Source organism: Sinocyclocheilus rhinocerous, unplaced genomic scaffold, assembly GCF_001515625.1.
Source record: "Sinocyclocheilus rhinocerous isolate Xijiao unplaced genomic scaffold, SAMN03320098_v1.1 scaffold1199, whole genome shotgun sequence".
Classification (NCBI taxonomy): Eukaryota; Metazoa; Chordata; class Actinopteri; order Cypriniformes; family Cyprinidae; genus Sinocyclocheilus; species Sinocyclocheilus rhinocerous.
In genome coordinates, this window is record NW_015650328.1 from 226927 (window position 1) to 227157 (window position 231).

A 231-nucleotide genomic window follows, 5' to 3' on the forward strand; every position below is an offset into this window, starting at 1 on the left:
TGTCTTTGTAAACTTTTTAGTCCTAACATTAAAAATGCAATTTTTTTTTACAAAATCATAATTTTTTTCAATCTTTCTTCAAATTTCATAATGTATGCATTTATATTTATGTTTTTCATATTTTTTGTAATCTTCCCTCAGTTTGTTATATTTATTTATTTATTTAGCTTGTTTTTCAAAATTGTATTTGTAACCTTCCCTCAAAGTTTCATAATTAAAAAAAAAAAAAGT